This window comes from Natator depressus, chromosome 4 (assembly GCF_965152275.1).
Source record: "Natator depressus isolate rNatDep1 chromosome 4, rNatDep2.hap1, whole genome shotgun sequence".
Classification (NCBI taxonomy): domain Eukaryota; kingdom Metazoa; phylum Chordata; order Testudines; family Cheloniidae; genus Natator; species Natator depressus.
The window spans coordinates 39,433,172-39,455,096 of record NC_134237.1 but is presented as its reverse complement, the minus strand read 5'-3'; the positions used below and the strand labels follow the sequence as shown (position 1 = coordinate 39,455,096).

Here is a 21,925-nt window from a genome sequence, read left to right as displayed (position 1 = left end):
GCTGTAAAGTGAGGGATACTGGAAGGACTATAACATCCACAGAAGGGACAGTAGTCCTGCTTTTACCACATTCTGTGAAGTGGAAAAACAGTAACAACAGTAATGACAGCAATTTAGGGGATGGCTGGGCCTCACTCTGCTGAACCCTAAAAAGGTGAATCCTTCAGGCCAGGGTTCTGTACTTCTCTTCTAGCCCATGACATCCATGGACCAGTTTTCAATATCTTTGTTCTTTTAAACATGCAAGAAACAGACAATTAGTGGATGACGTGATTGGTTGTTACCATTAAGCGATCGGATACTATGGTGATTTGGGGGGAGAGGAGTATTGAACCCTAAAATAGATAGATTTACTAATGGGGTGAACTTGAGATTAGTTACTTTCCCACCCACTTTTCCAACAATGTCCTTAACTTTTTTTCCATTAACAAGAATGATCTTATGCGTAAGATAGGTAAGAGAGGTCTCTTGCACTGATGGGAGAGATATAGACCAACTTAATACAGTGCAATAAGAGAATTTGTTATTTGTAGTGCCTTTCACATTATATCCACAAATGTTTTACAAACTGAATTTAATACATTTAGAGCAGTGGTTTTCAACCTGTGGTCTGCGGACCACTGGGGATGCACAGACCATAGATGACCCATGCCTGCTGACAGTGGGGGGCACAATCCCAGAACAGCTCAAGTCACACCATGCCCCATGCCCTCGCAGCCATCCCCTTCTTGGAAAGCAGATTCCCTCCATGCAGCTCCCAGCTGATCCTCGGCTCCTGCCTCTGCCTGCCTGGTGCAGCTCGCGGGCTCAGCTGCTCCGCAGGGAGGTGGGCCCGGCTACATCATGTGACCGAGCAATCTGGGGGGGGCATGTGACCCCGCATGCCTCCCCCCATGCATTGCCTCTGCCATAGACTATGTCTAAAGGGTCCGCAAAAGGTTGGCGTTACCGTAGAACAGTGGTTTTCAACCTGTGGTCCCCAAACCTCTGGGGGTCCGCAGACTATGTCTAAGATTTCCTAAAGGGTCTGCACCTCCATTTGAAATATTTTAGGGGTCTGCACATGAAAAAAGGTTGAAAACCACTGAGTTAGAGAATTAAAGAACAATTAATAGCAAAAGGGAGAAAAAGAAGATGAAATATGAGACTGGGAGAAAAAGCGTGTTTTCAATTGATCTGTGAAATGAGATGGAGGGTAAATGAGTGAGGAGATACAGGAAGATTTAAGAGTCTTAGAAAAACAGTATAGTTAATAGCATTTTTATGCTGTTGAAAGGAATTACAAAGGGAAAGAAAAAGGGGTTCTGATCCAGTAATAAGACGACATAACAGAACAGCAAGTTCTGTTCTCCGCTCTTAGAAAGGGAGAAAAGGCTGAAAATGATTTCATAGATTATAAAACCAGAAGGGATGACTGAGATAATCTAGTCTGACTTCCTGTGTAACACAGGCATTAGGACTTTCTGAATTAATTCCTGTTTGAACTAGATCATATCTTTAAAAAAAATCCACTTCATTTAAAAATTGCCAGTAATTTACAACTCTTGGTAAATTATTCCAATAATTAATTACTCTCACTGTTAAAAATTTACACCTTATTTCTAGTCTGAATTTGCCTAGCTTCAACTTTCAGCCATTGGATCTTGTTTTATCTTTTTCTGCTAGACTGAAGACCCGTCTATTATCAAATTACCCTATGTGGGTACTTATAAAATGTGATCAAGCCACCCCTTAACCTACCCTTTGTTAAACTAAACAGATTGAGCTAATTGAGTCTTTCACTGTAATCCTATAATCATTGTCATGGCTCTTCTCTGTCCAATTTATCAACATCCTTCTTGAATTGTGGACACCAGAACTGCACACAGCATTCCAGTAGAAGTTCTACCAGTGCCAAATATAGACGTAATATAACCTCTCTACTCCTGCTCAATAGTCCCCTGTTTATGCATCCAAAGAAATTAGCCCTTCTGTCTCCAGCATCGCACTGGGCACTCATGTTCAACTTATTATTTACATTGACCCTCCCCAAGTTCTTTTCAGAGTCACAGGAAAGAACTTCCATCCTTTAAGTATGACCTACATTCTTTATTCCTAGATATGACTTTATATTTGGCCATATTTAAACATATATTGTGTAACCTTTTTGCCCCTCAGAATTGGCAGCAACAAGGGCTGGGTTCAGTATCTAGGGGTTCCATTCCAATAACACAATGCAAAACCGGCCCCACCCAGCGACCAGGGACAAATATATACCATCCCACTGGGTGCCTCTAGGAGGCAATACTTCCCCTCTCCCAAGCACAGAGTCCGAGTGTAGCAAAAGCCTTTTAATAACAGAGAGAAACAATGTGGCATTATGTTGTGGAAACACCACCAACAGGATTCATAACACAACCCATGAGCAAAAACCCACCCCAAGCTAATTGGGCCGTGTCCTTTCCCTTTGGTTCTTGAGTCCAGCAACCCAAAGGTCACCCAAAGTCCCAAAAGTCCAACAACCCAAAAGTTGTCCCTGGTCAGTGCAACCCCAGAGTTCAAAAGTTTTATCTGCAGAGTTTTACGTCCCAACCAGGGTGGAGATGGGCGGAGTAAGGGGCACCTTACAGGATCCAAAGCCAATTGCCACGCCGCTCTGCTCGCCATCCCATGAGCTGCTCCAGCTGTCCCACAGACTGTTCCGCAATATATCTTCAGGCCCCCCCAGTACTTAACACAAGACTCAGTAGTTTTAGCTCTTTTGTGATTTGAGCTTGTAGTAGGGGAGCTTCAGTGCTGGTGCACCATTGGCCCAAAGCAAATTCAGCTCAGCAGCCTGTAACTAGACTCCTAATGGAATCAAAATTAGCTCTGCTATTTCACAGTGGAGAGAGGAGGCAGTGCAATTGGCATATAGGGCCCTCACCAAAGGCCCATACCACCAGGTATTAATACCTATCCCCAGCCTCTCTCTCAATTCATTGAGTTTTGGAACCCATGTCCCTTGCCTAGCAAGTGCTACTTAGTTGATGGTGAGTCCCTCCATCATAACAAAAGGCCAAGTACAGTTCCACTGTCCTTGATTCACATAATCAGGATAATAACAATTTATTCTTCCTGCCCCAATAACAGAGAAACTGGGGATCCCACAGCAGCCAAAGTGACCATTTGGGCAGCTATGGGCTCATGCTAGGCGGGGTGGGTGTGCCTATGCGAATGAGATCAGCCCCTAAAGTTCTTTTCCACAACTTGCCACAACTCACCACCAGATGTCAGGGTGGAGCTCATCCTGACTCTGCTTACAATTGTTTGCTTGACTGCAAGTTATTAAGCTATTGAAATTGCTCTTTGTTAGTAACCTGTACTCTTAATTATTTACCACTCTCCCAATCTTTGTCTGATCTACAAATTTTATCATTGAAGATATTATCATTTTTCCAGGTCATTCATAAACATATAGGTCCAAGAAACGATCACTGCAGTGACCCCCTTAGAAACACCCATTTGATGATGAGTCTGTATCCACAAAAAGAAAGAAGATTCCGGTGGCACCTTAAAGACTAACAGATTTATTTGGGGATAAGCTTTAATATTTTTATTAAATGTTAGTCCGTCTCCACATGATAGTTGTTTTTGTGAAGTGGAGATTTGGACCACCCAGTCTCCTTCTTGATTAAATCACTGGAATGTGTTTGTTGATAGAGCAGTTCATAGGCCTCCTTCCAAATAATATAAACTTTCATCTTAAAAGATCTGAAAATGGGTACAATTTGAGATCACAAGGTATTTGCCCCATTAGAATGTTCCCAAGATTAGATCAGAGCTTGTCAAAATAAATCTCTGGCTCCTTTCCACAGGGAATTAGCGATAGCCAAATTTCATGTTAGGAGCTTGGTTCATTGGCTCAAATGAGAGACTTTTAGTCAGCACTTGGTACTTTTACTGTTAATAACATCACAAAATGGCAAAAGAGACTTCATATAATTTTAAATATTTCTCTTAAATGTGAGTTTCATGCTCAGAGAGAAAGGAAGGATGACCTTGTGGACAAAGTACAATAAGGAGACCTGGGTTATACCAACAATACAGAAACAAGACATTCCCCAACTAATTGTGCGTTTTTCTTTACAAACCTTCCCCTCTCTTCTCCTGTTCCTGCCCCATTATTTGTTACCTTTAGTCATTGTATCTTCTCCAAAATTCAGGCACTGATCCTGCAATCAGATCCACATCATTGGACCCTTTTGTCCAATAGAATCACTGTTGATTTCATCACAGGAATGAGGCCTTGGAGTGTAAGGGTATGTCTACACTACGGAATAAGGTCGAATTTATAGAAGTCGGTTTTTTAGAAATCGGTTTTATATATTCGAGTGTGTGTGTCCCCACAGAAGTGCATTAAGTGCATTAACTCGGTGGAGTGCTTCCACAGTACCAAGGCTAGAGTCGACTTCCGGAGCGTTGCACTGTGGGTAGCTATCCCACAGTTCCCGCAGTCTCCGCTGCCCATTGGAATTCTGGGTTGAGATCCCAATGCCTGATGGAGCTGAAACATTGTCGCGGGTGGTTCTGGGTACATATCGTCAGTCCCCCCTTCCCGCCCTCCCTCCCTCCGTGAAAGCAAGGGCAGACAATCGTTTCGCGCCTTTTTTCCTGAGTTACCTGTGCGGACGCCATACCACCACAAGCATGGAACCCGCTCAGGTAACCGTCACCGTATGTCTCCTGGGTGCTGGCAGACGCGGTACGGCATTGCTACACAGTAGCAGCAACCCATTGCCTTCTGGCAGCAGACGGTACAGTACGACTGGTAGCCGTCCTCGTCATGTCCGAGGTGCTCCTGGTCGCCTGTGTGAGGTCGATCAGGAGTGCCTGGGCAGACATGGGCGCAGGGACTAAATTTTTAGTGACCTGACCAGGTCATTCTCTTAAGTCTGGCAGTCAGTCCTATTGAACCGTCTTATGGTGAGCAGGCAGGCAATATGGATTGCTAGCAGTCCTATTGTACCGTCTTCTGCCGAGCAGCCATGAGATGTGGATGGCATGCAGTCCTTCTGCACCGTCTGCTGCCAGCCAAAGATGTAAAAGATAGGTGGAGTGGATCAAAACAAGAAATAGACCAGATTTGTTTTGTACTCATTTGCCTCCTCCCCTGTCTATCAGAGGCCAGGCTAACCTCCTTGTTCCAATAAGAACAATAACTTAGGTGCACCATTTCTTTATTGGAACCCTCCGTGAAGTCCTGCCTGAACTACTCCTTGATGTAAAGCCACCCCCTTTCTTGATTTTAGCTCCCTGAAGCCAACCCTGTAAGCCGTGTTGTCAGTCGCCCCTCCCTGCGTCAGAGCAACGGCAAACAATCGTGCATCTGAGTTGAGAGTGCTGTCCAGAGCAGTCACAATGGAGCACTCTGATTGGGCTAAAACATTGTCACGGGTGGTTCTGGGTACATATTGTCAGGCCCCCGTTCCCTCCCTCCCTCCGTGAAGGCAAGGGCAGACAATCGTTTCGCGCCTTTTTTCCTGAGTTACCTGTGCAGACGCCATACCACCGCAAGCATGGAGCCCGCTCAGGTAACCGTCACCGTATGTCTCCTGGGTGCTGGCAGACGTGGTACGGCATTGCTACACAGTAGCAGCAACCTATTGCCTTCTGGCAGCAGACGGTGCAGTATGACTGATAGCCGTCCTCGTCATGTCCGAGGTGCTCCTGGCCACGTCGGCTGGGAGCGCCTGGGCAGACATGGGTGCAGGGACTAAATTTTTGGTGACTTGACCAGGTCATTCTCTTTAGTCCTGCAGTGAGTCCTATTGAACCGTCTAATAGTGAGCAGGCAGGCAATACGGATTGCTAGCAGTCGTACTGTACCATCTTCTGCCGGGCAGGCAAGAGATGACGATGGCTAGCAATCGTATTGTACCATCTTCTGCCAGGCAGGCAAGAGATGAGGATGGCTAGCAGTCGTACTGTACCATCTTCTGCCGAGCAGCCATGAGATGTGGATGGCATGCAGTCCTTCTGCACCGTCTGCTGCCAGCCAAAGATGTAAAAGATAGATGGAGTGGATCAAAACAAGAAATAGACCAGATTTGTTTTGTACTCATTTGCCTCCTCCCCTGTCTAGGGGACTCATTCCTCTAGGTCACACTGCAGTCACTCACAGAGAAGGTGCAGCGAGGTAAATCTAGCCATGTATCAATCAGAGGCCAGGCTAACCTCCTTGTTCCAATAAGAACAATAACTTAGGGGCACCATTTCTTATTGGAACCCTCCGTGAAGTCCTGCCTGAAATACTCCTTCATGTAAAGCCACCCCCTTTGTTGATTTTAGCTCCCTGAAGCCAACCCTGTAAGCCGTGTCGTCAGTCGCCCGTCCCTCCGTCAGAGCAACGGCAGACAATCGTTCCGCGCCTTTTTTCTGTGCGGACGCCATACCAAGGCAAGCATGGAGGCCGCTCCGCTCACTTTGGCAATTAGGAGCACATTAAACACCACATGCATTATCCAGCAGTATATGCAGCACCAGAACCTGGCAAAGCGATACCGGGTGAGGAGGCGACGTCAGCGCGGTCACGTGAGTGATCAGGACATGGACACAGATTTCTCTGAAAGCATGGGCCCTGCCAATGCATGCATCATGGTGCTAATGGGGCAGGTTCATGCTGTGGAACGCCGATTCTGGGCTCGGGAAACAAGCACAGACTGGTGGGACCGCATAGTGTTGCAGGTCTGGGACGATTCCCAGTGGCTGCGAAACTTTCGCATGCGTAAGGGCACTTTCATTGAACTTTGTGACTTGCTTTCCCCTGCCCTGAAGCGCATGAATACCAAGATGAGAGCAGCCCTCACAGTTGAGAAGCGAGTGGCGATAGCCCTGTGGAAGCTTGCAACGCCAGACAGCTACCGGTCAGTTGGGAATCAATTTGGAGTGGGCAAATCTACTGTTGGGGCTGCTGTGATGCAAGTAGCCCACGCAATCAAAGATCTGCTGATATCAAGGATAGTAACCCTGGGAAATGTGCAGGTCATAGTGGATGGCTTTGCTGCAATGGGATTCCCTAACTGTGGTGGGGCCATAGACGGAACCCATATCCCTATCTTGGCACCGGAGCACCAAGCCGGCGAGTACATAAACCGCAAGGGGTACTTTTCAATAGTGCTGCAAGCTCTGGTGGATCACAAGGGACGTTTCACCAACATCAACGTGGGATGGCTGGGAAAGGTACATGACGCTCGCATCTTCAGGAACTCTGGTCTGTTTCAAAAGCTGCAGGAAGGGACTTTATTCCCAGACCAGAAAATAACTGTTGGTGATGTTGAAATGCCTATATGTATCCTTGGGGACCCAGCCTACCCCTTAATGCCATGGCTCATGAAGCCGTACACAGGCAGCCTGGACAGTAGTCAGGAGCTGTTCAACTACAGGCTGAGCAAGTGCAGAATGGTGGTAGAATGTGCATTTGGATGTTTAAAGGCGCGCTGGCGCAGTTTACTGACTCGCTTAGACCTCAGCAAAACCAATATTCCCACTGTTATTACTGCTTGCTGTGCGCTCCACAATATCTGTGAGAGTAAGGGGGAGACGTTTATGGCGGGGTGGGAGGTTGAGGCAAATCGCCTGGCTGCTGGTTACGCGCAGCCAGACACCAGGGCGGTTAGAAGAGCACAGGAGGGCGCGGTACGCATCAGAGAGGCTTTGAAAACCAGTTTCATGACTGGCCAGGCTACGGTGTGAAAGTTCTGTTTGTTTCTCCTTGATGAAACCCCCCGCCCCTTGGTTCACTCTACTTCCCTGTAAGCTAACCACCCTCTCCTCCTCCCTTCGATCACCGCTTGCAGAAGCAATAAAGTCATTGTTGCTTCACATTCATGCATTCTTTATTCATTCATCACACAAATAGGGGAATGACTACCAAGGTAGCCCAGGAGGGGTGGTGGAGGAGGGAAGGAAAATGCCACACAGCACTTTAAAAGTTTACAACTTTAAAATTTATTGAATGACAGCCTTCTTTTTTTTGGGCAATCCTCTGTGGCAGAGTGGCTGGTTGGCCGGTGGCCCCCCCACCGCGTTCTTGGGCGTCTGGGTGTGGAGGCTATGGAACTTGCGGAGGAGGGCGGTTGGTTACACAGGGGCTGTAGTGGCAGTCTGTACTCCAGCTGCCTTTGCTGCAGCTCAACCATACACTGGAGCATACTGGTTTGATCCTCCAGCAGCCTCAGCATTGAATCCTGCCTCCTCTCATCACGCTGCCGCCTCCTTTCAGCTTCAGCCCTCTCTGCAGCCCGCCACTTACTCTCTTCAGCCCGCCACTTACTCTCTTCAGCCCGCCACCTCTCCTCCCGGTCATTTTGTGCTTTCCTGCACTCTGACATTATTTGCCTCCACGCATTCGTCTGTGCTCTGTCAGTGTGGGAGGACAGCATGAGCTCGGAGAACATTTCATCTCGAGTGCGTTTTTTTTTCTTTCTAATCTTCACTAGCCTCTGGGAAGGAGAAGATCCTGTGATCATTGAAACACATGCAGCTGGTGGAGAAAAAAAAAGGGACAGTGGTATTTAAAAAGACACATTTTATAAAACACTGGCTACACTCTTTCAGGGTAAACCTTGCTGTTAACATTACATACATAGCACATGTGCTTTTGTTACAAGGTCGCATTTTGCCTCCCCCCACCGCGTGGCTACCCCCTCAACCCTTCCCCCTCCCTGTGGCTAACAGCGGGGAACATTTCTGTTCAGCCACAGGCAAACAGCCCAGCAGGAATGGGCTCCTCTGAGTGTCCCCGGAAGAAAAGCACCCTATTTCAACCAGGTGACCATGGATTATATCTCACTCTCCTGAGGATAACACAGAAAGATAAAGAACGGATGTTGTTTGAACGCCAGGAAACATACACTGCAATGCTTTGTTGTACAATGATTCCCGAGTACGTGTTACTGGCCTGGAGTGGTAAAGTGTCCTACCATGAAGGACGCAATAAGTCTGCCCTCCCCAGAAGCCTTTTGCAAAGGCTTTGGGAGTATATCCAGGAGAGCTGCGAATGCCAGGGCAAATTAATCCTTTCACATGCTTGCTTTTAAACCGTGTATACTATTTTAAAAGGTACACTCACCGGAGGTCCCTTCTCCGCCTGCTGGGTCCAGGAGGCAGCCTTGGGTGGGTTCGGGGGGTACTGGCTCCAGGTCCAGGGTGAGAAACAGTTCCTGGCTGTCGGGAAAACCGGTTTCTCCGCTTGCTTGCTGTGAGCTATCTACAACCTCATCAATCATCATCATCATCATCTTCTTCGTCCCCAAAACCTGCTTCCGTATTGCCTCCATCTCCATTGAAGGAGTCAAACAACATGGCTGGGGTAGTGGTGGCTGAACCCCCTAAAATGGCATGCAGCTCATCATAGAAGCGGCATGTTTGGGGCTCTGACCCGGAGCGGCCGTTCACCTCTCTGGTTTTCTGGTAGGCTTGCCTCAGCTCCTTCAGTTTCACGCGGCACTGCTTCGGGTCCCTGTTATGGCCTCTGTCCTTCATGCCCTGGGAGATTTTGACAAAGGTTTTGGCATTTCGAAAACTGGAACGGAGTTCTGATAGCACGGATTCCTCTCCCCATACAGCGATCAGATCCCGTACCTCCCGTTCGGTCCATGCTGGAGCTCTTTTGCGATTCTGGGACTCCATCATGGTCACCTCTGCTGATGAGCTCTGCAGGGTCACCTGCAGCTTGCCATGCTGGCCAAACAGGAAATGAGATTCAAAAGTTCGCGGTTCTTTTCCTGTCTACCTGGCCAGTGCATCTGAGTTGAGAGTGCTGTCCAGAGAGGTCAAAATGGAGCACTCTGGGATAGCTCCCGGAGGCCAATACCGTCGAATTGTGTCCACAGTACCCCAAATTCGACCTGGCAAGGCCGATTTAAGCGCTAATCCACTTGTCAGGGGTGGAGTAAGGAAATCGATTTTAAGAGCCCTTTAAGTCGAAATAAAGGGCTTCATCGTGTGGACGGGTGCAGGTTTACATCGATTTAATGCTGCTAAATTTGACCTAAAGTCCTAGTGTAGACCAGGGCTAAGAGTTTAGAGAAAGAAGGGGAGAAAGTAAAGACCATCCCTCTTTTTTATGTTTGTGAAGCTGCTCTTACTATCTTTTTTGGCACCTAGTACCTTTTGAATGTTATGTGCTATACTTTCAAACTGCAAGTCAAACATCAGCCTAAATACCTGCTTCTTAGAGCCGCTGTGATGCTTCATAATTAATGTTCATAAATACTTTGGTTTATAATTAAGTTTGGATGCAATTATATAACTATGCGAGTGCAATGTATTTTATTATTAAATATCCACCCAAATTTTAGGATTTATAATGGAAATATTGACAGCACTTAACTTTGACAACATGTGAATGGCAATGTTAGTAAGTACAAAGAAAGGAAAGGAAGGTAAAATGCCTTCATTCTATTCTATATAGGTTCTTATATTACCCTCATCACTATAGTATCTGACAGTGGGATTAACAAAGGTACTTAGTAACCTAAACCCCAGATTTAGATGCCTAAATCTGAAGTTTAGGTGCCTAAATCCCAGTTCTAGGCCACAGAATTCTGTAGGTGCCTAAACTCACTTGGGTCCTAAATATTCAGGGTAAAAGTTCCCTCAGCACCTAAGTTTTTGTTTCTGGGCATGCGCACTGCTGCCTCACTTTAAATGTCTGGATGTCTCCCTCCCTCCTATGCTCCAGTGATCCTCAAACCAGGGGAAGATGGGCATTCACCTGCCTATGATTTCAGATGTTGTTCGACTGAAATATTTCATCTTTTGAAAATTTGTAGACTCAATCACAAGTAAACAAACCCCCCTGAGAAAAAACAGGCAAACAAACAAACCACCGAAACTCCTCAATCAACTTGCACACCCTTTCGGCAGGAGAGCAACATAAACTGAATAGATTGTGTAACCTGTTTAAAAGTTTTAAGGTGAACTGCAATTTTGTCTTAAGAACATAAGAATGGCCATACTGGGCCAGACCAAAGGTCCATCCAGCCGAGTATCCTGTCTGCTGAGAGTGGCCAATGCCAGGTGCCCCAGAGGGAGTGAACCTAACAGGTAATGATCTAGTGATCTCTCTCCTGCCATCCATCTCCATCCTCTGACAAACAGAGGCTAGGGACACCATTCCTTACCCATCCTGGCTAATAGCCATTAATGGACTTAACCTCCATGAATTTATCCAGTTCTCTTTTAAACCCTGTTATAGTCCTAGCCTTCACAACCTCCTCAGGCAAGGAGTTCCACAGGTTGACTGTGCGCTGAGTGAAGAAGAACTTCCTTTTATTTGTTTTAAACCTGCTACCCATTAATTTCATTTGGTGGGCCCTAGTTCTTATATTATGGGAACAGGTAAATAACTTTTCCTTATTCACTTTCTCCACACCACTCATGATTTTATATACCTCTATGATATCCCCCCTTAGTCTCCTCTTTTCCAAGATGAAAAGTCCTAGCCTCTTTAATCTCTCCTCAGATGGGACCCGTTCCAAACCCCTAATCATTTTAGTTGCCCTTTTCTGAACCTTTTCTAATGCCAGTATATCTTTTTTGAGATGAGGGGACCACATCTGTATGCAGTATTCAAGATGTGGGCGTACCATGGATATATAAGGGCAATAAGATATTCTCCGTCTTATTCTCTATCCCCTTTTTAATGATTCCTAACATCCCGTTCTCTTTTTTCACTGCCGCTGCACACTGCGTGGACATCTTCAGAGAACTATCCACGATGACTCCAAGATCTTTCTCCTGCTTAGTTGTAGCTAAATTAGCCCCCATCATATTGTACATATAATTGGGGTTATTTTTTCAAATGTGCATTACTTTACATTTATCCACATTAAATTTCATTTGCCATTTTGTTGCCCAATCACTTAATTTTGTGAGATCTTTTTAGAATCATAGAATATCAGGGTTGGAAGGGACCTCAGGAGGTCATCTAGTCCAACCCCCTGCTCAAAGCAGGACCAATCCCCAACTAAATCATCCCAGCCAGGGCTTTGTCAAGCCTGACCTTAAAAACTTCAAAGGAAGGAGATTCCACCACCTCCCTAGGTAACGCATTCCAGTGCTTCACCACCCTCCTAGTGAAAAAGTTTTTCCTTATATCCAACCTAAACCTCCCCCACTGCAACTTGAGACCATTACTCCTCGTTCTGTCATCTGCTACTACTGAGAACAGTCTAGATCCATCCTCTTTGGAACCCCCTTTCAGGAAGTTGAAAGCAGCTATCAAATCCCCCCTCATTCTTCTCTTCCACAGACTAAACAATCCCAGTTCCCTCAGCCTCTCCTCATCCAGTCCCCTAATCATTTTTGTTGCCCTCCGCTGGACATTTTCCAATTTTTTCACATCCTTCTTGTAGTGTGGGCCCCAAAACTGGACACAGATGAGGCCTTGCCAATGTCGAATAGAGGGGAATGAGCACGTCCCTCGATCTGCTGGCAATGCCCCTACATATACATCCCAAAATGCCATTAGCCTTCTTGGCAACAAGGGCACACTGTTGACTCCTATCCAGCTTCTCGTCCACTGTAACCCCTAGGTCCTTTTCTGCAGAACTGCTGCCTAGCCATTCGGTCTCTAGTCTGTAGCGGTGCATGGGATTCTTCCATCCTAAGTGCAGGACTCTGCACTTGTCTTTGTTGAACCTCATCAGATTTCTTTTGGCCCAATCCTCTAATCTGTCTAGGTCCCTCTGTATCCTATCCCTACCCTCCAGCATATCTACCTCTCCTCCCAGTTTAGTGTCATCTGCAAACTTGCTGAGGGTGCAATCCACGCCATCCTCCAGATCATTAATGAAGATATTGAACAAAACCGGCCCCAGGACTGACCCTTGAGGCACTCCACTTGTTACTGGCTGCCAACTAGACATGGAGCCATTGATCACTACCCGTTGAGCCTGAGAATCTAGCCAGCTTTTTATCCACCTTATAGTCCATTCATCCAGCCCATACTTCTTTAACTTGCTGGCAAGAATACTGTGGGAGACCATGTCAAAAGCTTTGCTAAAGTCAAGAAATAACACATCCACTGCTTTCCCCTCATCCACAGAGTCAGTTATCTCGTCATGGAAGGCAATTAGATTAGTCAGGCATAACTTGCCCTTGGTGAATCCATGCTGACTGTTCCTGATCACTTTCCTCTCCTCTAAGTGCTTCAGAATTGATTCCTTGAGGACCTGCTCCATGATTTTTCCAGGGACTGAGGTGAGGCTGACTGGCCTGTAGTTCTCCGGATCCTCCTTCTTCCCTTTTTTAAAGATGGGCACTACGTTAGCCTTTTCCCAGTTGTCCGGGACCTCCCCCAATCACCATGAGTTTTCAAAGATAACTTTTTGAAGTTCTTCACAGTCTGCTTTGGTCTTAACTATCTTGAGCAGTTTAGTATTATCTACAAACTTTGCCACCTGGCTGTTTACCCCTTTCTCCAGATCATTTATGAATAGGTTGAATAGGATTGGTCCTAGGACTGACCCTTGGGGCACACCACTACTTACCCCTCTCCATTCTGAAAATTTACCATTTATTCCTACCCTTTGTTCCCCGTCTTTTAACCAGTTCTCAATCCATGAAAGGATCTTCCCTCTTATCCCTTGACAAGTTAATTCACATAAGAGTCTTTGGTGAGGGACCTTGTCAAAGGCTTTCTGGAAATCTAAGTACACTATGTCCACTGGATCCTCTTGTCCACATTTGTTGACCCCCTCAAAGAACTCTAATAGATTAGTAAGACATGATTTCCCTTTACAGAAACCATGTTGACTTTTGTGCAACAATTTATGTTCTTCCATGTGTCTGACAATTTTATTCTTTACTATTGTTTCAACTAATTTGCCCGGTACTGATGGTAGACTTACTGGTCTATAATTGCCAGAATCACCTCTAGAGCCCTTCTTAAATACTGGCATTACATTAGCTATCTTCCAGTCATTGGGTACAGTAGCTGATTTAAAGGACAGGTTACAAACTATATTTGTATATAGTTCTGCAATTTCAAATTTGAGTTCTTTCAGAACTCTTGGGTGAATGCCATCTGGTCCCGGTGACTTGTTACTGTTAAGTTTCTCAATTAATTCCAAAACCTCCTCTAGTGACACTTCAATCTGTGACAATTCCTCAGATTTGTCACCTACAAAAGATGGCTCAGGTTTGGGAATCTCCCTAACATCCTCAGCCATGAAGGCTGAAGCAAAGAATTCATTTAGTTTCTCAGCGATGACTTTATCGTCTTTAAGTGCTCCTTTTGTATCTCGATCATCCAGGGGCCCCACTGGTTATTTAGCAGGTTTTCTGCTTCTGATGTACTTAAAAAACATTTTGTTATTACCTTTTGAGTTTTTGGCTAGCTGTTCTTCAAACTCCTTTTTGGCTTTTCTTATTAAATGTTTTTACATTTAATTTGGCAGTGTTTATGCTCCTTTCTATTTACCTCACTAGGATTTGACTTCCACTTTTTAAAAGATGCCTTTTTATCTCTCACTGCTTCTTTTACATGGTTGTTAAGCCATGGTGGGTCTTTTTTTAGTTCTTTTACTGTGTTTTTTAATTTGCGGTATACATTTAAGTTGAGCCTCTGTTATGGTGTTTTTGAAAAGTGTCCATGCAGCCTGCAGGGATTTCACTCTTGTCACTGTAATTTCTGTTTAACTAACCTCCTCATTTTCGCATAGTTCCCCTTTCTGAAATTAAATGCCACAGTGTTGGGCTGTTGAGGTGTTCTTCCCACCACAGGAATGTTAAATGTTATTTTATTATGGTCACTATTTCCAAGCGGTCCTGTTATAGTTACCTCTTGGACCAGATCCTGCGCTCCACTCAGGACTAGATCGAGAGTTGCCTCTCCCCTTGTGGGTTCCTGTACCAGCTGCTCCAAGAAGCAGTCATTTAAAGTATCGAGAAATTTTGTCTCTGCATTTCATCCTGAGGTGACATGTACCCAGTCAATATGGGGATAATTGAAATCCCACACTATTATTGAGTTCTTTATTTTGATAGCCTCTCTAATCTCCCCTAGCATTTCATCGTCACTATCACTGTCCTGGTCAGGTGGTCGATAATAGATCCCTACTGTTATAGTCTTCTTAGAGCATGGAATTACTATTCTATGGAACATGTAGAATCAAATGAAATAAAAATCTTAAATGAATCCACATTTTCTTTCACATATAGTGCCACTCCCCACCCCCGCACAACCTGTTCTGTCCTTCCAATATATTTTGTACCCCAGAATGATTGTGTCCCATTGATGTCCTCACTCCACCAGGTTTCTGTGATGCCTATTATATCAATATCCTCCTTTAACATGAGGCACTCTAGTTCACCCATCTTATTATTTAGACTTCTAGCATTTGTATACAAGCACTTTAAAAACTTGTCACTGTTTATTTGTCTGCCCTTTTCTGATGTGTCAGATTCTTTATGTGAATGTTTCTTGTCTGATCTGGCCCAAACTTTGTCCTCTTTCATCCCCTCCTCCTGACTAAAAGCTAGAGAATCTCTATCAATAGACTCTCCTCTAAAAGAAGTCTCTGTCCAATCCACGTGCGCCTCTGCAGCAATCGGCTTTCCCCCATCTCTTAGTTTAAAAACTGCTCTGCAACCTTTTTAATGTTAAGTGCCAGCCGTCTGGATCCACTTTGGTTTAGGTGGAGCCCATCCTTCCTGTATAGGCTCCACTCTATCCCAAAAGTTTCCCCAGTTCCTAATAAATCTAAACCCCTCCTCTCTACACCATTGTCTCATCCACGCACTGAGACTCTGAAGCTCTGTCTGCCTACCTGGCCCTGCACATGGAACTGGTAACATTTCTGAGAATGCCACCATAGAGGTCCTGGATTTCAGTCTCTTTCCTAGCAGCCTAAATTTGGCCTCCAGGACGTCTCTCCTACCCCTCCCTACGTCATTGGTACCTACATGTACCACAACCACCGGCTCCTCCCCAGCACTACGCATAAGTCTATCTAGATGCTTCGAGAGATCCACAACCTTCGCACCAGGCAGGCAAGTCACCATACAGTTCTCCTGGTCATCACAAACCCAGCTATCTATGTTTCTAATGATTGAATCTCCCATTACTAACACCTGCCTTTTCCTAATGACTGGAGTTCCCTCCCCCGAAGAGGTAACCTTAGTGCGAGAGGATACCCCAACATCATCTGGAAGGAGGGTCCCAACTATGGGAAGGTTTCCCTCTGTTCCTGTTGACTGCTCTCCTTCTCTGGGCCTTTCATCCTCCTGAACAGCACAGCGGCTGTCTGACCAGAGGTAGGACAAATTTACAGTGTCCCGGAAAGCCTCATCAGCATACCTCTCTGCCTCCCTTAGCTCCTCCAGTTCCGCCTCCTTGGCCTCCAAAGCCTGTACATGGTCTCTGAGGGCCAGGAGCTCCTTGCACCGAATGCACACATATGCCACCCGCCCACAGGGCAAGTAATCATATGTGCTACACTGAGTGCAATCAACAGGATAGCCCCCACTCTGCTGCTGGGCTTCTGCCTGCATTTTCTCCTACAGTTACCTAGGTTAATGATAGCGTTTTTGTTTAAATCAAGAAGTGTTGATTATAGTTTAGTGTAAAGGTTTTAAAGAATGGCAAGTGTACCTTGCCCCCTTCCCACTCCCCTTCCAAACTCCCTCTCAAAACTCCCTGTTAATGGCCCCTGTTTGCAAAGCTCCTTGGTCGCTTGCTCACTGCTTCATAAAGCCCTGGCATCCTTGATAGACCCGCCCCCTGATTAAGGCTCAGCCAATGAACAGAGGCTTCTAGATTTCAAACCTTGTTTAGAAGCTCACAGCTTCCCTCAGCACACGGTCCTTCAAACAAACAAACACACACACACACACAAGCTCAGCACACAGCACATAATCCCCAAACACAAACACACACTACAGACAGCCACTTACCCCAAGGGTCCTGTATTTGCTCCTCCTTCACCTGGAGAACTCCCTCTCGAAACTCCCTGTTAGCGGCTCCTGGTCGCAAAGCTCCCTGGTCGCTTGCTCACTGCTTTATAAAGCCCTTTATAAAGTCTTTTTTAATGTAACAAACAAAACTATATACAATTCCCCCCTGCTCCCCCTCCAAAAAGACATTGTTTTTTTTGTTCAAAAGTGTAATTTACACTTAGTTTAAATAAAATGTGGAACAAACCCCAGCTTCCTGAGGTCACAAATAATCTCACCAATTGTTTTCCGAGTTCAGAATCACCAAACATACCTAAAAGAATCATTCAATTTTGAGAGCCAGATCCTCCAGATCCATTGATTTCAACCTTGTTCACTCCCTAATAATTTTCTGGAAATGTTTTCTTTTGGAGCTAAAATTTTTCAAACTCTACCTCAGCTCAAAGGTGAATTTTCAAAAGTCTTAAAAGAAAATGTTGAGTTGTTTTTAGCTATTCAAATATAAAAAAATACCTTTTACAAAATTAGTGCTTTCATGCTCTGTAATAACTCAAAAACTGATTAGTTTATACATTTAATCTTAAATAAGGAAAAGTGACTTTGAAAGTTGTAAGTAATTCACTTTAAAAATAAAAAAAAATTAACTGGTAATAAACTGTACTTAAATTTCATTGCTGTTTTTGTACTTCATGAGAGCTGAGGCGATGAGGCCAAGAGCATCCTTGGTTATACAGATTGGAACTTCAGAGAGATCCTGGTTTTTCTGTTCACATTGTATAGTTTAACATATCAAGGTCCAGAGCTAAATCCTGATCCCATTGTAGATAATGAAAATTTTGCATGTGTGCGGCTCAGTCTTTGGTCTTATGTATATGTTCATTACATTAATACAATACAACCCTGTTTCAAGCATCCAGTCTCCTAAGACTTCCCGGTAACTAAACACTGGTGTTCTCCCTCCACAAATTGTGAAGTTTGTATAGTTTATCCAGAAAAGCACATTCTTTTTGAGGATTTCATTTTTCTCTCAGACTTTTTTTTATAAAAAAAAGTAAAGTTGGTAAAAAATATTCAAAATTTCATGGGTTTTTTCTCTGTTTTTTTTTTTTAAACCAGCTTATAGTTTGGTCAACATTTTTCAAAATTGAAATTTCAATTGAAAAGTTTTGTGAAAAATTTCAAAAATGTTTTTGCTAATATTTTGTTGTATTTTTCAACTGGTTCTATTTCAAGCTGATATGGTTTTTTCTTTCTTTCTTTTTTTTTTTAGAAACTTGATTATACAGAAGGTTTTGTGACTACTGACCTAGAACAAATTATTGCCTTGCCTTTTCAAATTTTTGTCTTCCTGACTTAGTTACACTTGATCTCTTGCTATTCATAATTATTATTCACGTAAATTAGAACTAAACTTTTTAAAGTTCTATAGTGGACATTAACCACTAGATTTACATCTGTTAATAAAGTCCTGACATTTACAGCTAAAACAGTGGTGAAGTCTATTTAAAAGCTTCCATCAGTGAGATGACTATAAGAACTGAAATGTAAATTAATCTAAATTTACTTCAGAAACACTTGCAAAGACTTGAATAATGATCCTGAAATAGAAAAAAGTTTATATATTATAATAATGAAATGTCACTTCCTCTTGTGTCATATCTAATTACAGTGGAGCATAGATTGTAACACAAATATAACTTCAGCTTTTAAAAATAAAAATGGGGAAAAATAGACAAATTTATTTGTGGACTCCACATGTCTCCATGATCTCTTCTTCTGCCCATGGAAATGAAAAGCTGCACTTTTATTTGAGAAAGAAAAGAGTGACTGAAATATGGCTGAGATGAAAGACACTGGGAGCAGAGTAGCTGTCTTTTTCACACTTAATAATTGGAAATCCTGCCTCCCACTAGACTGTCTTTTTAATTGGACCTTCAAGTTATAAATGCAACTAATTATGCCGTTTAGTTAACAGAAGGATGTTAATAAATAGATCTCGGCATGAACTACTCATAACAATATTGCAGTAGGGGCAGCGACAAAAGAGTCAGAACAGAAAGTACAAAATAGCTTGCAACTATAATTTATTTTCATTTCAAGACCAATTTATCCCTTACAGTACAGAGACTCCAATAAGAAATTAATTCTTTGTAATCCTGGTCTTTACATTCTCTCCTAAGAGTCTGTGATTGAGATACAAGGTTTTTGCACCCTAAAAATAATCCCATAACCTTTTCTTTGTTTTAAGTACAAAAGACACATCATTCTTTTTTCATGCACCCATTTGTCATCAATAAACTTCCCTGTCAAAAGTCATTTTAAAAGTTCATTTTTTTAACTGAAATAATGATCATAGAAGGGAATTAAAAGGTAAGAAGGAGGAAATAGTCTTCCACTAATTTCTATGCAAGATGTGCCCATGAGTACTAAATAAAGCCATGATGCTGAGTGCTGTAACAGTGCATAACAAAAGGATATATAAGCACTTTTTGCCTGTTAATTTATTCAGGGAAGGTTTTGGTTAGAAGGTTTTATTTTATCTGCTAGTTTGTGACAACTGCCTGATTAGGACAGAGATACAGCATATTCATATATGGCTATTTCAAGAAAATTGCATCTCTTTGCAAAGTCTAGAAGACTGAAATGTATAAGGTAAGGAACACTCCTCACCAAGAAATATATTTGAAAATTCTCTATACTGCTTTAGCACCAAATCTTGCCACCTCTCCAACCATGGGCACAAAAGGCCCTAAACAGAAAATTGCCACAGATCCCTCATGTGGAAGACTGGGGAGAAAGTCAGAGAGGGAGTGCAGAAAGGGATGGGATAAAGGAGTGGGAGCCCAGCCAAAGAATCATTATCTACTGAAGGATGCTCTCCCCAAGAGGTAATCAATTTTTTTTGTCAAGGTCCAAATTTCTTGGTCAAGGAATACTCAAGGTCCAGACTCCAGAGAAAATAATACAAAAATAACAACAATAATGATTATAATAAATAAAAATATTTCACAGTTCATTCAAAAGCATCTGGCAGTCCAGATTTGGCCTATGGTCTGCCTATTGGCTAGCCCTGCTTCTACACTTTATTATTAATTATTTTTACTGTGCTAGGCACTGTACTGTCAAATAAGAGTCAGTCCCTGACCAGGGAGATTATAAATCTAAGATGACAAAAGACAGAGCAAGGGAGAGGAAACAGTATACAACATACAAACAAAATGGTCAGAGTGATAATAAGCACATCTCTGTTGGTTTTCCCATTTTTCCCCATGTACCCAGAATAGATGACCTACGAAGTGGTAGAGGTGAGGGATGCCAACAAAATATGTACAATATATCACATTTATGATAGATACATACATTATACAACAAAAATGATTTGGTAAAATTTTGGTAATAAAAAGTAATCTTTCCATCAGTGAGCAATCTCAGTTCAGCAAGAAATAATCCTGATGCAGGTATTCTACAGAAATATATTCTGATCTTAAAATATTTTTTCTCTGTATCTGACAGGCTGTATGAGGATATATATGCGTGTGTTTGTGCTAGGAGCTGTGTACTGTATATATAGTGCCCTACCAAATTCACGGTCCATTTTGCTTAATTTCACGGTCATAGGATTTTAAAAATAATAAATTTCATGATTTCAGCTATTTAAATCTAAAATTTCACGGTATTGTAATTGTAGGGGTCCTGTCCCAAAAAGGAGTTGGCTCCAGGCACCAGCAAAACAAGCAGGTGCTGGTGGCGGTCCATTCCTAGGGGCGGCATTCCGGCGTCGGCCATGCCGCCCCTAGAAATGTGCTCCCGCCGCCCCAGCTCGCCTCCGCTCCACCTCCGCCTGCTCCCCTGAGCGCGCCACCGCCGCTCTGCTTCTCCCCGCTCCCTCCCAGGCTTGCCACGCGCGAGCAAGCCTGGGAGGGAGGGAGGAGAAGCCAGGCGGTGGCGTCCTCGGGAGAGGCGGCGGTGGTGGAGCGAAGGTCGAGCTGGGGCGGGGAGCGGTTCCTCTACCCCCCCATTACTTCCTGTGCTCCCCCCCCCCCACTCACCTCTGCTTCGCCTGCTCCCTGAATGCACTGCCTCTCCCTCGCCTGAGAGGGAGTGGGGAGAAGCAGAGCGGCGGCGTTTTCAGGGGAGCAGGCGGAGTGGAGGTGAGCTAGGGCAGGAGGCTGCGCGGGGGGAGCTGCAGGAAGCAATGTGGGGGGGAATGCGGCACGCCCAGGGGAGGAGGCCCAACCGGGGATTTGGGGAAGCGGTTAGGAAGGGGCAGCGTTGGGGCAGAGCCAGGGGTGGGGGGGCAAGAAAAAAAGCAGGGGGAGGGGAAATGTTTTTTGTTTGGGGCGGCAAAAATCCTAGAGCCAGCCTTGGTTGTGGGGGTGTCACAAGGTTATCGTAGGGGAATTACAGCACTGCTACCCTTACTTCTGTGCTGCTGCTGGTGGCGGTGCTGCCTTCAGAGCTGGGCAGCTGGAGAATGGGGGCTGCTGGCTGGGAGCCCAGCTCTGAAGGCAGAGCCACCACCACAGCAGTGCAGAAGTAAGGGTGGTATGGTATGGTATTGCCACCCTTACTTCTGCACTGCTGCTGCTGCTTCCGGGGCGCTGCCTTCAGAGCTGGGTTCCCAGCCAAGAGGGTGGCAATACCATGATCCCCCCAAAATAACTTTGCCACTCCCTTTTGGGTCAGGACCCCCAATTGGAGAAACGCTGGTCTCCCCATGAAATCTGTATAGTATAGGGTAAAACATGGGTGGCAGGTGAACCACTGGCTGGGGAAGACTAGACCCTGAGGACTCACCCTCCTTCCCCACACTCCTTCCGCGCGGCCACCAGCCTTGAAGTTATGCTTTAGTCAAACAGCAGGTGCTGGGCTTAATACAGATGAAATTTAATGGCATCTAATATACAGGAGATCAGACCAGATGATCTAACGGTCTCTTCTGGTCTTAAATTCTATGAATCTACGAGAAGCCTCTTTTAATCACAATACTGTGTTTTACACT

At 44.6% G+C, this 21,925-nt stretch overlaps 1 long non-coding RNA gene across 1 annotated transcript in view; it reads right to left on the bottom strand.

Annotated features, from left to right (window-relative positions):
- Positions 1 to 8,011: 8,011 nt before the first annotated feature.
- Positions 8,012 to 21,925, bottom strand: part of LOC141986376 (uncharacterized) — a 170,165-nt gene continuing 156,251 nt past the window's right edge. Inside the window, exon 3 of the long non-coding RNA XR_012639270.1 lies at positions 8,012 to 8,503. This is a non-coding gene — a long non-coding RNA (uncharacterized LOC141986376). The remainder of the gene's footprint in view (positions 8,504 to 21,925) is intronic.